Source organism: Oryctolagus cuniculus, chromosome 17, assembly GCF_051225735.1.
Source record: "Oryctolagus cuniculus isolate XC-2025 breed Fujian yellow rabbit chromosome 17, ASM5122573v1, whole genome shotgun sequence".
NCBI lineage: Eukaryota > Metazoa > Chordata > Mammalia > Lagomorpha > Leporidae > Oryctolagus > Oryctolagus cuniculus.
The window spans coordinates 70,089,348-70,104,972 of record NC_142883.1 but is presented as its reverse complement, the minus strand read 5'-3'; the positions used below and the strand labels follow the sequence as shown (position 1 = coordinate 70,104,972).

Sequence of the window (15,625 nt, the reverse complement as noted above, 5' to 3'; positions counted from 1 at the left end):
CCTGCAGGTGGGCTGGTGGGGTCAGTCCAGTTGGTTTGAAAAATAAAAGGAAATCTTATACTTCAATATTTCAGTAGCTAAAAAAATGTTCTGTACACGGGTAGGGGCTGGGCCCTGTCCCGGGTGGGTGGGGGCAGCAGGACAGGGGTGGGGGGCGGTAAGCAGAGGAGAGGACAGCAGCCCCACCCCTCCCAGCCTGCTCCCCGCCCCCCATTCCAACCCCGGTCCACTCTGCCTTTTACCTTCATTCAAGTTGCACGTGCGCGTGCACACACATACACACACTCACACACAAGAGGCTCCTTGGCTGAGGATCTCCCTCCCTGGGGCTCCAGGGGACACGGGCTGGAGGGGTGAGAGCAGGTGCTGGGCCGCCACCCCCAGCCACCTTAGGCTGCTTGTGGCATTGCTCTGAGCCTGTTGGCTCGGCTGTACCACGGGCAGTGCCCACGGCCTCGCCTGCCCCGGCCCCCAGGCGCAGGGACTGAAGAGGAGGCAGGAAGGTGCTTTGGAGGCCTGGAAGCACTGGGGGATGGGTGGGGGTGCGGAGGGGTCCTGAGCGACCCCTCCAGTCTCAGCGGAGGCTGAGGAAGGACTTCCACCAGGCAGGCCCCTGCCCCGTGCCCGGACTGGTGTGTGTGTTGGGGGGGGCACAAAGCTTGGGGTGAGGGAAGGGGGAGCCATGTGTGGAAGAAGGAAACCCGGGCATGCCCCCCGCCCCTGCTTGACCGCCCTTGCCGGCCCTGCCCACCCTGGCCAGCAGCTCACACTGGGGGAAGGGACTGGGATGGGGGAGGGGACCCAGGAACATGCAGCGACCCCCTCGGGGCCTGGGGAGGGACAGACAGTAGCTCCTGACCAAGGTGTGTGTGAGGACATGGGGGTAGGGGAGTGTGACGGACCCCCCGGGTGGGGTGAGGGGAGTGTGATGGCCCTCCCGAGTGGGGTGGGAGAGTGTGACGGCCCCCCCCGGGTGGGGTGGGGGAGTGTGATGGCCCCCCCGGGTGGGGTGGGGGGAGTGTGATGGCCCCCCCGGGTGGGGTGGGGGGAGTGTGATGGACCCCCCTGGGTGGAGTGGGGGAGTGTGACGGCCCCCCTGGGTGGAGTGGGGGAGTGTGACGGCCCCCCGGGTGGGGTGGGGAAGTGTGACGGCCCTCCCGGGTGGAGTGGGGGAGTGTGACGGCCCTCCTGGGTGCGGTGTGGGGGCGCAGTTACTGCAGGGTCTCGGCCAAGGGGCCTCCTCGCCCCATAGCTGGCCGGCTGGAAGCTGTACTCCCCGCCCGCCACCTCCGGCTCCATCTTGCCTGAATCCCTGATGCAGGCGGTGTAGGGTCGCCCTCGGGTGAGCAGCTTCAGCTTGGGCATCCAGCTCTGGCGCACGACCCGGCGAGCGTTGGGGCACACGCCGGCCGCGGTGATGTTCCTCTCGTTCTCCTTGAAGTTCCGGCAGTGGTTCTTGAGGGTGTGGAGGGCGCGGCTGCCTAGTGGTTTGCCGGTGCCACAGCTGGGGGCCAGTGCGTTCCGGTCAAAGGAGGAGGTGAGGAGCGGCCGCGGCAAGACCTAGTGCCGGGTTCCTGAGCTGCGCCCTCGTGATGCACACCTTGGCGCCTGCCACCAGCTCCGGCTTCTCGGAGGGGCCGCCTTCGTCCTGGAGCTTGGGGTGACAACGGGTGCCGATCTGGTCGAGTAGCTCAGCCAGGAGCGACACCAATCTTGCCGCACCCGGATCGGACTGCGGGTTCCAGGAGGGCCTCAACCTTCTCGGCTGTCGGGCCCACGTTCATCGCGCTGTGCACGGTGTACCTGTTGCAGATCTGCCGGCACTGCTCGTCCGAGCCTTCCTCCCCGCGTCGTCCTCCTCCTGGTAGGAGTCGGGCTGTCCTGGTGTAGGCGCTCCAGGTGCCTGGGCCCCTGCGGACCGACGTGCTGGGCCCGCTTCCCACGCCCGCAGCGGCCACCACCGCCCCGCTGGCCGGCTGCCCTGCCCCCACCCCCGCAGCCAAGGCCACCCCGGCAGGGACCTGCTGCAGGGGCTGCCGGTTGGCCGCCAGGTCCAGCATGGAGAACTTGGCCATCTTGCGGCTACCGCCACTGCCGCCACCGCCCCTGGCCTCCTTGGGGCCACCGTCCCACAGCCGCTTGGCCCCGGGCGTGCACTGCAGAGTCCGACTCCTGCTGCTCCTTCCTGACCCGTGACACGAGGGGCAGTGGCGAGCTGCAGGTGGGCCAGCCGGAAGTCTGCGCCACGGGGCTCTGCGGCTAGGACGAGGGCGCCCCTAGGTGTGCAGGCCCTGCGAATCGCCGCTCCGGGAGCTCACCTTCAGGAAGAACTCTGCGCCTTTCTCCAGGATCTCCTGGATCTGCAGGAAGCCCGCCATGTCCGTGAGCAGGAACTGGTCCCACGTTCGTGCTCAGCGGCCCGTGTAGTGGAAGCTCAGGGTCTGCTGGAAGGACTGCGGCTGCACAGCCGCCGGCAGCTCCACCACGGTGCTGCGGCTGCTGTTGAACAGGAGTAAGAGCTGCTGGCGGCCAGCACGGCCTGACCCCTGACCACCACCGACACGTCACAGGGCAGCCCTGCAGCTGCTGTTCTCTGAGGCACTCCAAGATGCCATGGCCGAAGTTGGGGATCTCCATCTGCAGGCTCTGTGCCATGGTGGGGCTGCGCCACGGCGACTGAGGCCTGGCCTGAGCCCTGGGTGCGCCCCCTGCACTGGGGCCTTGGCCTCCACCTCCATGGCCTCCATGGCCTCCACCTCAACAACAGCGGCAGAGGCGGTGGCCACTCACTGCTAAATTTAATTGTTTTAAAAAATGATGTACAGCCGGCACCGCGGCTCTGGGTGCCGGATTCTGTCCCGGTTGCTCCTCTTCCAGTCCGGCTCTCTGCTGTGACCTGGGAGTGCTTTTTTCCCTCCATAATGAAACATCAGGGCACATCACTGACACATTTTAAATACATATAAAAACAGAATGCACAATTATCATCAGCCTAATACGAATATCTTCATATGTCTAGATGAAACATGTTCCCATATGAGGAGGCCCCACTGAAACAAAAGCAAAGAACACTTCCCTGCATGAGGACTGACTGCTAAAGTTACGATGATTTTTAGGTTAAGGTTTGGACTGAGAAATCTTGAGAGTCCACCTCAATATCCACAAGGACATAAAGAACTGAATTTAAAAAAACCTTATGGACTGTCAGATATAATGCCTGATTTTCTACAAAAACATATATTTTTCCTTCAAAACTAAAATTTAGCAGTCTCTAAAGTCACATTAAAGTAGGGAAATTCAATTATTCTTTCATAAAAGCAATCAAGAAAATGTGCATAAGTTTAACTTTATGGAATGTTTTTACCTCATTTTTTAATTTCATAAAACTGTAATATATAATAGGTAACTCTGTTATTTTTTAAAAACAGGATCAACATTTAGGAATGAGGTGAGGAAAGGACACTGTACCAGGAAATCTCTGTGATATTATCTGAAGTGAATAAATTTTCTATTCTGTGGTCTACTGTGATTTCTTTTGATTTTTTTCTTGATTTGCTTGAGAGACAGAGATATAGAGTGAAACAGAGATAGAAAAAGAGATGTCCCATCCACTGGTCCATTCCCCAAATGGCTGCACAGCCAGGCCTGGACCAGCCCAAAGCTGGTAGCCAGGAATTCAATCCACAGCTCCAATATGGGTGGTAGGGACTCAAGTACTTTGGGCATCACCACTGTCTTCCAGGGTCCACCTTGGCTAGAAGCTGAAATCGGGAACTGGAGCTAGGGATCAAATTTAGGTACTCCAATGTGAGATGTAGGCATCTTAACCGATAGGCCAAATACTTGCCCCTAAAGGCATTTCTGATATCATCAATACATAAGGAAAAATTCCCTTCTTTGAGACGTTTCTCTGCATATCTCCCCCACTCTCTTCTTACTGCCATCCTACCTCATTTATGTTGGTATGTAGGATAACTGACATAAGCTTGATGTCTAGCTTTCTATAACAAGGTAAAGAATTGGCCACACAGTTTGTAATGTAAGCAGTACTGAAAAGGAAATACTTATACAGTCAAGAACAATTTTTTTTTCCAACAATTTAAAAATAGGCATTTATTTAGTAAAATCCCAAGTTCTAATTAAAAGGTCATTTTATCTCTTTTTTCAAAAAATGGATTTATTTATTTGAAAGGTAGAGTCACAGAGAAGGAGATAGAGAGAGATCCTCTTTCCACCAGCTCACCTCCTAAATGGCCCCAATACCCAGGGCTGAGCAAGGCCAAAGCCAGGAGCTTGGAAATCCATCCATTCTCCCACAGGAGTGGCAGGGGCCCAAGTACTTGGGCCATCCTCCACTGCTTTTTTTTCAGGCATTAGCAGGGAGCTGGATCGGAAGCAGAGCATCTGGGACTGAAACCTGCCCTTGTACAGGGTGCTGCTGTCAAAGGTGATGGCTTAACCCATTGCACAATGATGCTGGTCTCCATCTTATCTCTTAAAGCATGTTTTCCAACACTAGATGGACTCATGGAATATTATAAAAATAGAAATAGATGTTTCTGTTAAATATTTTCTTTTTAAAGATGAAAATAAGTTACATTTTAAGTGAATCTATCATTCACTCTACAAGTTCTACACCAACACTATCCAACAAAATTTTCTGAAAATACAGAAATGTTCCATAACTAACTGTCCAAAATGGTAACCACTCATCACACATAGTAACTGAGAAGTTGAAATATGGCTAATGCAGTTGAAGAATTACATATTTTATTTTAACTAATTTAAGTCAAAATTTATATGGCTAATGGTTCCCATATTGGACAGTGAAGCTCAAAATATTTTAACAATGATAATACACACACACACACACACACACACACACACACACTGGTTTTAAAGCAAAACTGTAAAGTTTCAAGGAATATAAAGATAAATCTACACATGATACATAATCATATGTAGTATAACTGGAGAAAGAAAACAAACATTAAAAGTAAAAAGGTTCAGACATTTGACCTGGTGCTTAAAAAGCCAGTTAACATGCCCACATCCCATATCAGTGTCTGATCTGAATCTCAGTTCTACCCCCATTTCTAGCTTCCTGCTAATGTACATTCTGGGAGGCAGCAGGTGATAGCTCAAGTACTTGGGTCTCTGCCACCTAGGATGGGACCTGAATTGGTTCTCAGCTCCAGTGTTTGCATGGCCTAACTGCCACTGTGGCATTTGGAGAGCCAACTAGGGGATCTAAGCTTTCTCTCTCTCTCTCTCCTCTCTCTCTCTCTCTCTTCTCTTTCTTCTCACTGAGAGTGTGTGTATTTGTGCATTTCTGTGTAACTAAATACAATTCAATTTAAAAAAAAACTTTGTTAACTAATACATGTGGTCAAATAAATCAAAATAATTCCTTAAAAGAGGCTTTTATACAGTATGTCATAATTCTAAATGCATAGTGGCACTAGTCAGAACTATCAGATAAGCATGTAAGAGTTTCTTTTTCCTTCCCATCCCTCTCATTGCCTTTTCCCATGGTATTTCTGTCACCACCACCACCCTCAGCCACTGTCTCCTCTCACCAAACTCTTGTCACATACACATGTGAAAGTGAGGAAAGTCCATCTTCAGTGGCAGCAGTGTTAGCTCTATTAGGTACCAATGGTGGCATTGCTGGAAAGACCCTGATCTAGATATGGATATAACCAGACTCAGCAACAGATTGTCTAAAAGAACTAAGAAAGGACAGGTTAAAAAGAAAGTAAATGGGTCATGTGATCAACTTTAGTTGAAGGTCAAATATGTACTTCAAATTTGTTGGGATTAATGTACTTGAATAAACAATACACAGAGGCTTATGGAGATGTACATCACCACCTAAGCCTACTAAAAAACTCACTAAAAATCATTACAAGGTGAATATCCTTATCCAAAATGGTTAGGATTCAGAAGTGTTTCAGATTTTTAAGATTTTGGAAGATCTGCATAGACTTTACTGGCTGAACATCCTTTATCCACCTGCAGCGCCAGGCAGAGTACCAATACATTCCAAAACTTTAAAGTTGTTTTCGCCCATATGTGGTGTACAGTTCAAAAATACATGGCTATGTGTCCCTACATTAAATAATGGTTTTGTCTGTAGACCTCTCCTTTCTATTTTAGAGGCATTTCTCATATGCCCATCAGGGCTATCTGTTACCAGTCCATTTAATGCTCATACAGTAGTCCTCACTTATGTGCAGTTTCGCTTTTTACGGCTTGTTATGCCTGGTCAATGAGGGTCCAAATATATTAAATGGAAAATTCCAGAAGTAAACAATTTCAGAGTTGTAAACTATACGTGGTAATGAGTGGCGTGATGAAATCTCATGCCATTGTGCTCTGTCTTGCCCAGTGTATCCATGTTGTGCACACTACTACCCATTAGCCACTTGGGAGCCATTTCAAGTCATCAGAGTGACTGTTAGGGAGTCACAATGCTTATGCTCAAGGAAGCTTTATTCTGTTTAATAATGACTCCAAAGCACAAGAATAGTGATGTGGTAATTCAGGTATCTCACAGAAAAGCAAACTAAAAAGGTAAAACAGTTTGACTTATTAAAGAAAAAATATATACCCTGACGTTGACCTACATTAGGGATGAAACTTTTATCAATGATCTTGTGAGGGGAGAAAAAGAATGTCAGGCTACTTTAGCCTTGTACCTAAAATTACAGAAGTTTCAGCCATAGTGTGTGATAGTAAGGACTTAGTTTGGAGGGCCAAGGCGTGAATTTTCTGTGGTTTCATGCATCTACGGATGTACACAACACTCCTGAGGTCTTAGAATGTACTAGGGAATAAGAGGAGACTACTGGACATTAGCTTTTAGAAATCTCAAATCTATACACCTTTGTCATTTGCTCAGACTTTACACTTATTGCATATTTCAGTCTATTTTGACATCATCATCTTCTTAAATTTTAAATAAAGGGAGAAATGAGAAATAAGACTAAATGGAAGAAAATAGGATTGATTGGTAAAGCCTTCCTGTGATGAAATATACTTTAATCAGCAGACCTTTCAGCCATTCAATTATTCTCCTCTAAGTTTCTGATTATATTCTGGTTGGTTAGAGTATGCTGGTTCACTCTCCAAGTGACTACATCGGCTGGGGCTGGTCACTGCTAAAGCCAGGATCCAGGAACTTCATCTGGGTCTCCAACATGGGTGCAAGGGCCTGAGCACTTGAGCCATCTTCTACTGCACCATCTTTCCCATAAACATTAGCTGGAAGCTGGATCAGAGTTGGAGCAGCCGGGATTTGAACTGGTGCCAATATGGGATGCCGGCGCTATAGGCAGCAGTTTAACCAGCTGCACCACAGTGCTGGCTCCAGGAGTAGTATTTTTCTTACTAATTTTTCAAAAACAGTTTCTCCAAATCACAATGAAAGATTAACCATTTTCTTTTTATTTCCTTTTCCAAATTAAATTTTCATCAAAACTCTGTTAGCTATAAGTGACCCTATTACAAAAATTTTAAACTATTTTAAAGTTCAAATACTTCAACAGAACCTAAATCTGGTCCTGATTTTCCCTTTGGTATATTAAATTTGCTATTGTGTTATCTATATTCCTAATAATTTGAATATTCCCCCAATAAATGCCATAAAAATTTAATTATATGACCACAGATATCTTTACTTTTTTTATTTTATTTTTTGACAGGCAGAGTGGACAGTGAGAGAGAGAGAGAGACAGAGAGAAAGGTCTTCCTTTTGCCATTGGTTCACCCTCCAATGGCCGCTGCGGCCAGCACACTGCAGCCGGTGCACCATGCTGATTCAAAGCCAGGAGCCAGGTGCTTCTCCTGGTCTCCCATGTGGGTGCAGGGCCCAAACACTTGGGCCATCCTCCACTGCACTCCCAGGCCAAAGCAGAGAGCTGGCCTGGAAGAAGGGCAACTGGGACAGAATCTGGTGTCCCAGCAGGGACTAAAACCCGGGGTAATGGCGCCACAGGTGGAGGATTAGCCAAGTGAGCTGTGGTGCCGGCCCTACAGATATCTTTTTATGAACCAAATAGATGTTTCCAGAAATATTACTGTAAAACTGAGGTTTAACACCCCCAAAAATCTCATTTTTCTATACAGCCTTTATAGTAGTCCCATTAGGTGGTGATGACAAAGTGACTTGGTCCGTACACACATGCAAGAGACCTAAATTCAGTTAATAGCTCCTGGCTTTGGTTCCAGCCATGACAGTCATTTAGAGAGTGAACCAGTAGATGGGAATTCTCTTTCTGTGTTTGCCTCTGTTTCTTTCTATCTCTGCATCTGAGTTGAATACATAAAATACTATGATTAGAAATGGCATCTAGTGATATAGAAGCAGGAAAATGGTTGTTCCTTCTTTAGAATCTATCAGCAGCTCTGATGGCATAGGAGAAAGGGGGCAGTAGTAAAATCACTAAACAAATCACTTTGGCTTTATTCATTTCTCTTATGCCCTTCCACCCTCACTCAAATCTCTCATATGGGGGAAAAAGTCTGACTTACAAAGTACAAAGGAGATAAGTAGGTTCTAGGTGTGGCAACACAGAGAAAGGATGGAGCAAAACAGTAGCTACCTTGGAGAGTGTGAACTTATTACTGTGCTCTAAAGAAAATCCAGAGAACAGTAAGTCTAAGTCTAGTTCTATGATAGCAGAATTGTGCTGTTCAAGATAACTTTAAGACCTAAAAGGACATTTTAAAAAGAAGTGAGAGTTCAGAGTGTGCAACTATCCTGTTTTGCTTCTAAAGGGCATGCACCTGAATTAGTTTCCTAATCTGAACAGGTTGATTAGAATAAAGTTTTTGGAGCTGTTTGAGAATATGTCAACCAGACTAAACCACTTCTCTATCTCTGAATACTGTACATATAACCCTAGAATGTAAATTGTATCCCTATACACAGATGATACTGGGGCATATTTTAACTTTCAACATTTTTCTCAGTAACAAGCTATTTTTAATATCATAGCTATCTTACTGATGTTCCTTATATTTCTAGGCACATAGTACCCATTATCAAATATTTCAAATAGTGTGTGATCTCATTTTCAACTCTCAGTTAAATATTTTGATAAGATTCAAATATAACTAAATTTAAAACTTTAATCAAAATAGCAGTTCATGCAAAGTAACACTGTCACCACATGAAATAGATACTCAGCTATGTGACTACCCATATTGTGGGTCACATTAGCTATCTTTATCAGTAAGGCACAATTCTGTCATTGACTAAAGTAAAACCAAATCTAACCCACTCTCAAACTGCAGAAGAAACCAAAAGGATACATTCCTAAGGAGCAGAAAATGAAGATTGTGTTCCTATCACTCATCTCCCTGCAAACTCCTGCCCCTCTAGAGTGCTGAGCAAACAGATCTTCCTCCTAAGTACCATTTAATTTTAATTACCCCATTTGGTCTTTTCCAGATCCTTGATAAAAGCTTCCACTGTAACCCCAGTTATCAGCTGTGTTAGTTATTTCCAAGTTTCTCTCTCTAACTAAAGCACAAGTTCTCCAAGAGGAGGAGCTTGTGTTTGGATTCCTTTGGGTCTATTAGTTTTTCTTTTTTAAAAGATTTATTTATTTGAAAGTCAGAGTTACACAGAAAGAGAAGAGGCAGAGAGAGAGAGAGAGAGAGAGAGAGAGAGAATCTTCCATCCAATGGTTCACTCCTCAGATGGCCGCAAAGGCCGAAGCTGTGCCAATCTGTAGCCAGGAGCCAGGAGCCAGGAGCTTCTTCCTGGTCTCCCATGTGGGTGTGTGGGTGCAGGGGCTCAAGGACTTGGGCCATCTTCTACTGCTTTCCCAGGCCATAGCAGAGAGCTGGACAGGATGTGAGCAGCTGGGTCTCAAACCAGCACCCATATGGGATGCGGGCACTTCAGGCCAGGGGATTAACCCACTGGACCACAGCGCTGGCCCCTGAGTCTATTAGTTTTAACACATAGGCTTGTCTACAAAGGAAGTACAAGAAAGATACGCAAAATGACTGAAGATGTATTCTCTTGAGTAGGGAGAGAAAGAGCTCTGAAAAGTACTTGAAAGCCCTGAATTAACAATAAAATGAGAAAACTAACTGCTACAGCAGTCGGCATTGTGGCACAGCAGGTTAAAACCCTAGCCTGTAGTGCCAGCATCCCATATGGGCGCCAGTTTCTGTCCCAGCTGCTCCATTTCCAATGCAGCTCTCTGTTATGGTCTGGGAAAGCAGTGGAAGATGGCCCAAGTCCTTGGGCCACTGCACCCATGTGGGAGACCTGGAAGAAGCTCCTGGCTCCTGGCTTCGGATCAGTTCAGCTCTGGCCATCGCAGTTATCTGGGGAAGTGAACCAAGGATGGAAGATCCCCCCACTCTGGCTCTACCTCTCTCTGTAACTCTGTCTTTCAAATAAATAAAATAAATCTTAAAAAAATTAACTGCTGCCACTGTGTCCCAACAATCAAGGCAATGTGTCTACAAAATAGACAAATCTTAAATCTCCATTTCTAATAAAATTTCTTTGAAAATTTCTCCCTTAAACCATATTGTTGAGTATAACAGCCTGCTGTGAAGTCAAATATCAGATAATGAAAATTAGAGTTCAATATATTACTACTAAGCAAGTTAGTAAGTAAACAAATAAGAAGTTGTTGTAAATTTTTAAAAAGGTTTCTACTTTTGAATGTTTATGCAATATTTCCTCAAATAACTTCAGTATTATTGACCAAATATGTAGGTTATGTTACGTATTTTTACCACCATACCTACAAAGCACAACACACTAATATATATTACCAACAGTGACCCATGGCACTGACGCGGAGGCATTTCAACCTGGAATACAGTGCCAACAACAACAAAAAGAAGTCTGTGTAGGGGAAGGGACTGATTCAGAGCAGCTTACCCTATGTTTCAAACGAATGCCTGTCTACTCGAAGATAAACACTGACATGCCTTGGATGATGGGGCTTATGGCTGACTATGTAAATAAGCAAACTTAAACAACCCTCCCACACACACACACACAACACATACAGCCTGGTGGAAGATAATCAAAATGGCTTGAAGTGGTTTCCAAAGGAAAGGAGCTCACACTGTAACAGTAGGGTCAAACCAGCTTGGTTACTTAATTCAAGACTATAAATGCAAAAATAAGTTAATGTAAGGCTACAGACACAAAAATCAGCTAACCTTTTTAATGGAAGGTAGTAATTTCAGAGCCTTAAGTAATCAATTAGTTCAGAGAAATTATACTCATACAATATATAAAAAGAGATACTGACCAGTTCTACTATCATGTGTCAAGAAGACATGTTCATCAATCAAAAATATTTCTTTCTCCTCTCAAAAGTGTCTCCACTGTGGAGATTACAACAAAAGGTCATGTTTTGTCTTTGGTTTCTGAAAAAAAAAAAAAAAACAAGGTTGCACATATTGTGCTCCCTGAAATCATAACTATAAAGGTTGTGGTGCTTCTGGAACAAGTACGGAAACTAGAAATAAGAACATCTGATAATGAGATTGTTAGACTAAATATAATGAGATTGTTAGACTAAATATAAGAACAGGTCACATAAAGATTCACACTATATAAGCTACAAGTAATTGTAGATAAATCAGATTCTTAAAATACTCATTTATTACCAATTTAGAACTATAAGTGATTTTTTAAAAAAACTTTCTGAGATAAGGGCCAAATTTGTCAGGTGAAACAGTTGATTGAAAGTTAAAGGAAACTTTAGAAAAGAGAGGGAAAGAACATGTGAAGAAAGAAAACTTGTTACCTAGTAACTATATGTTATGTAATGGGGCCAGGGGTTCCACACAATTTATAGGTAACTACAACTGTATGACATAGGTGCTATTGAAAATATAATTTTACAGATGAGGTAATTAGCAATCAGAGAGGTTAGTTACCTTGCCTCAAGTTATACGTTTAGTAAGTGGTAGAGCTAAGATGTCAACTTTGTCTTATTTCTTTGTGCTTTTTCCATTTTGCTTCCCTAAATCATGTATTTATTCTTAAGAACATACAAAGTTTGTATCATATAATTATAAATTCACAACAAAAATCAGGCAACGAAATGAAGTCAGGAAAACAATGCTATCAGAAAAGGAAGCTTAATTCTAGTCCTTCCTTCCTCCTCTGCTACCTACTAAGGTATGAAACTGTGGAAAAATAATTAAAATATCTAGGCCTTAGAAATTTAAGATGGTGGCATGGAGGGGAAAGGATTCAGGTTGATCCCCCTTATCTGTAGTATAACTGCCAGATTAATTGATTCCAATCAGCTCATATCATTAAATAAAATAAAATTTTATTGTATGAGTGTGACTAGAACTCAAATTTCTGAATTTTAAATCTTGTTGTCCAAAGAAGGATTGTGTCCCACTATCACTCTCTCCTTTAATACTTTGAACTGCTGTCTATTATTTAAATGAGTTGTATGACAATCTTACCTATGAATGCAAAAGGTACTAAACCAAAAAATGTGAATGATGGGAAGGTATTTCCTGCATCCTTTCAAGTTGCTGATTACTTATAAAGATATATAAAAATCTTTACTATCAAGACTTCAAATCATTTTTAAAATACACTCAGCAGTTCAAGAGAGTATAAATTGATGTGTGGCTTTTTTCTTGTTCAAGATATAATTTAACTTCTAGATTCAAAAAGCTAAACTAACTAACTTTCAAAACTTCTCCCTGGGAAGGACCAAATCGCTGCTGAGTAAGATATTCAGGTGAACTTCTCTCAACACAGATATTAATTTGAATAGCTGTTCACAAACTAATTCACCTTCACAAAAGCCAAAGCAAGGTGACCACAGTGCCTGTGGTTCTGGCATCCCATATGGATGCTGGTTCTAGTCCCGGTTGCTCCTCTTCCAGTCCAGCTCTCTGCTGTGGCCCAGGAGGGCAGTGGAGGATGGCCCAGGTGCTTGGGCCCCTGCACCTGCATGGGAGACCAGGAAGAAGCACCTGGCTCCTGGCTTCAGATCGGCACAGCGCCGGCCATAGCAGCCTTGGGGAGTGAACCAATGGAAGGAAGACCTTTCTCTCTGTCTCTCTCTCTCACTGTCTGTAACTCTACCTGTCAAATAAAAAAAATGTATAAAAAATAAAAAAAATAACAAGGTAGTGAAGAAGGCAACAAGGGGCACTGTGGCACAGTGAATTAAATCACAGCTGATTTGGGAGCTTAGGTTCCTGTCTCAAGTGACTCTGCTTCCCAATCCAGTCCCTGCTAATGCAATTGGAACATCACCAGATGACGGTCCAAATGCTTGGGCCCCTGACACCTCTGTGAGATACTGAGGGAGTTTCTGACTCCTGGCTTTGATCTAGCCCAGATCTAGCCATTGAGGCCATCAAAGGTGTGAACCAGTGGATCAAAGATCTCTCTCTCTGTCTCTGATGCTAATCCTTTCAAATCAATCAATCATTTTTCTTGTTTTTTAAGGGTAAGAAGGAAATTTTTACTACATCACCCTTCCCCAAGCTCCGAGCAGCCCAGTCTAGAGAGAAACAATTACTGCCTGGGGAAGAGGGAAGTCCAGACCTTAGACTTGAAACTCAAGACCAGGCTTGCGACTGTGAAATCCAGACTCAGAGAGGACGCCATGGTCTCTGCCTCCTGGACAGGACTCACAGACTAAGACTTTGGATCCTCCTCAGCCATGTACTCCTGCCTCAAACTCCAGCACACAGCAGGGCAAACTCCAGTCCCTGGGCAGCAGGGCAGTAAAGTGAGTTAGGACCTAGCCTTAAAGCTGCTTACCTTCAAGCAGACAGCAAAGAAGACCAACCACAAAGGAGTAGGGCAGGAAATTGAGATCAGTAGCAGTCCCACTACAGTGGCACCAGACAGACAGCAAGGCTCCTATAACCGGACCTGCATGTGCAGACAGAGACAAACCTGCCCTAACACCAGATGAAGAACTACACCCGTGTAGGAACAGACAACTCTTTCTCCCTGCATCACCTTCAACCTCCTAAGGGCTTGGCACACAACTACAAGATAATGCCAACTTACTCTCAAAATGGACAGCCAAGAGATCTCCCCCATCCCTGTTCCCCGACCACAGGCAAGCGAGGAACAAGGTCCAGCCATGAGGGAGTAGGGCAATAAAGTGAGCACAGAACTGCATCACAGATCTGGTAAAACCATCGCTTGGCAGGTATTAACAGTCCCACGGTCAGTGCTTGTAGACAGAGGACCAGCCCTTGTCACAGGTGGAGACCACAGCCCCAGTGAATTAGACTTATATCCAGGCCGACATCACATGTGGTTGATTGCAGTGGTCTCAGGTAGCAAGTCCATGTCAGCAGTTGGCAGGTCATGACAAATTTGCGCTTGACCATACCCGAGTCTGCAGGCCTTTTTTTTTTTCTTTTTTTTTTTTTTTTTTTTTTTTTGCAGGCTGAAGGACTTAGGTTTGATCTAGCATTGTATCATAGGTGGCCACAAGACTGCTCATTCCAATCCTCCCTCAACCCTCAACTCCAGGCAGTACAACACAGAGAGAGTAACTGGGGTAAAAAAAAAAGGCAGATGGGTATTCAGGCATTGTATGGAAGCATGGGGCTGGCACTCCAGGAACTCCTGAATCCTTGCTGGACTTAGTGCCTCTGTGACAGCAAACACATCCCTGCCTACGTGAGCACCTGAGCAACCACGTCAGACCTCAGGGCAGCATTCCTGCACCTCAGGCACAGTGGACTGAGGGTGGTACCCTTGTGGCCCTGGACTCTGCCATACGAGCTGCTACCAAGAACCATGCATTCCTCTAGGATTGAGGAGAGAACCCCATGTCCCAAATGCCACTGTCATCCTTTGCTATGAAAGAAGACACTGGGAGACTTCACAGCATCCAAATTAAAATAAAGCCAAAATTCTTACCAGATACCCAAATACACATTTTTAGGAAAAAGTCTTTTACACAAAATCAACTGATTAAAAGTGAAAGAAGGGTCCAGTGCTGTGGCTTAGTAGGCTAAGCCTCCACCTGCAGTGCCGGCATCCCAGATGGGTGCTGGTTTGTGTCCTAGCTGCTCCTCTTCCGATCCAGCTCTCTGGTATGGCCTGGAAAAGCAGCAGAAGATGGCCCAAGTACTTGGGCCCCTGCTCCTGCATGGGGAGACCTGGAAGAAGCTCCTGGTTCCTGGCTCTGGATCAGCCCATCTCTAGTCACTGTGGCCATTTAGGGGAGTGACCACTGGATGGAAGATCTTTCTTTCTGTCTCTTCCCCTTTCTCTGTAACTTTGCCTCAAATAAACAAATCAATCTTGTGAAAGAAACAGCTATTCTGCCAGATGACAAATATCCATGTAGGAACACTGAAGTATGAAAAGGCAAGGCAGTATAACACCTCCAAAGGAAAAAATAATGCTTGAGTAACAAATTCCAAGGAAAAGAGACTTAAAAATACCTGATATTCAAAGTAATGATTACTAGGATGCTCAAAGAGATACAAGAGAAAACACACTCTGAGATGAACAACAGCCAGAAAACAATTCATGGCTTTAATGAGAAATTCAGCAAAGATACAGAGATCTTGAAAAAGAGTCAAACAGAAATCTTGAAAATGGAGAAATTCAGTGTTGAATAAA

At 45.1% G+C, this 15,625-nt stretch overlaps 1 long non-coding RNA gene and 1 pseudogene across 1 annotated transcript in view; both read right to left on the bottom strand.

Moving 5' to 3' along the window:
- Positions 1-11,421, bottom strand: part of LOC149121358 (uncharacterized) — a 33,150-nt gene extending 21,729 nt beyond the window's left edge. Inside the window, exon 1 of the long non-coding RNA XR_016223771.1 lies at positions 11,295-11,421. This is a non-coding gene — a long non-coding RNA (uncharacterized LOC149121358). The remainder of the gene's footprint in view (positions 1-11,294) is intronic.
- Positions 1,212-2,708, bottom strand: LOC149121359 (nucleus accumbens-associated protein 1 pseudogene; annotated as a pseudogene).
- Positions 11,422-15,625: the final 4,204 nt, after the last annotated feature.